The sequence below is a fragment of the Arachis duranensis genome, chromosome 4 (assembly GCF_000817695.3).
Source record: "Arachis duranensis cultivar V14167 chromosome 4, aradu.V14167.gnm2.J7QH, whole genome shotgun sequence".
NCBI classification, from domain to species: domain Eukaryota; kingdom Viridiplantae; phylum Streptophyta; class Magnoliopsida; order Fabales; family Fabaceae; genus Arachis; species Arachis duranensis.
In genome coordinates this window covers 27,165,546-27,165,986 of record NC_029775.3, presented here as the reverse complement: position 1 = coordinate 27,165,986, position 441 = coordinate 27,165,546, and the positions used below count along the sequence as shown (strand labels likewise).

At 41.5% G+C, this 441-nt stretch overlaps 1 non-coding gene across 1 annotated transcript; it reads right to left on the bottom strand.

Annotated features, from left to right (window-relative positions):
• Positions 1 to 233: 233 nt before the first annotated feature.
• Positions 234 to 341, bottom strand: LOC127746815 (small nucleolar RNA R71). The gene has a single exon (XR_008008627.1). It is a non-coding gene; the product is annotated as a small nucleolar RNA R71 (small nucleolar RNA).
• Between the last annotated feature and the right edge of the window lie 100 nt (positions 342 to 441).

Genomic DNA, 441 nt, shown 5'->3' with positions numbered 1-441 from the left:
ATGGACTTCCATTGGAAGATCCTCATCAGTTTTTAGCTGAATTCTTGCAAATCTGTGACACTGTTAAGACTAATGGGGTTGACCCTGAGGTCTACAGACTTATGCTATTCCCTTTTGCTGTGAGGGACAGAGCTAGGATATGGTTGGACTCTCAACCTAAAGAAAGCCTGGACTCTGGGGAAAAGCTAGTCAATGCCTTCTTGGCAAAGTTCTTTCCACCTCAAAAATTGAGTAAGCTTAGAGTGGAAGTCCAAACCTTCAGACAGAAGGAAGGAGAATCCCTCTATGAAGCTTGGGAAAGATACAAACAACTAATCAGAAAGTGTCCTTCTGATATGCTTTCTGAATGGAGCATCATAGGTATTTTCTATGATGATCTCTCTGAACTATCCAAGATATCTTTGGATAGCTTTGCTGGAGGATCTCTTCATCTGAAGAAGA